Source organism: Plasmopara halstedii (assembly GCF_900000015.1).
Source record: "Plasmopara halstedii genome assembly, contig: Scaffold_555, whole genome shotgun sequence".
Classification (NCBI taxonomy): Eukaryota; Oomycota; class Peronosporomycetes; order Peronosporales; family Peronosporaceae; genus Plasmopara; species Plasmopara halstedii.
Window position 1 is genome coordinate 633,857 of NW_020187475.1, and position 352 is coordinate 634,208.

The window sequence follows — 352 nt, forward strand, 5'->3', positions numbered from 1 at the left end:
GCAGCGCAGACGCTGCGAAGAACTTCTTTGATGACGCGATTCACCCTTTCGGTTTGGCCATCGGTCTGTGGAAGGTCCGCTGTCGATATATTCAACTTGGATCCGAGCACCTTAAAGATAGTCGATTAAACATTTACAGTGAAACGGGGGTCTCTATTAGAGATGATCGACTCTGGGAGTCCATGTTGTCGAAAAACACGATCTACAAACAGTGCTGCTGTACCGACTCCGTCGATGGTGTCTGGCACCGCCGCCAAATGAGCCATCTTGCTCCACCGGTCGACGAATACCACCACACCCGTGTTGCCCGCCGAATCTTTCGGCAGGCCAAACACAAAGTCCAAACTCATGG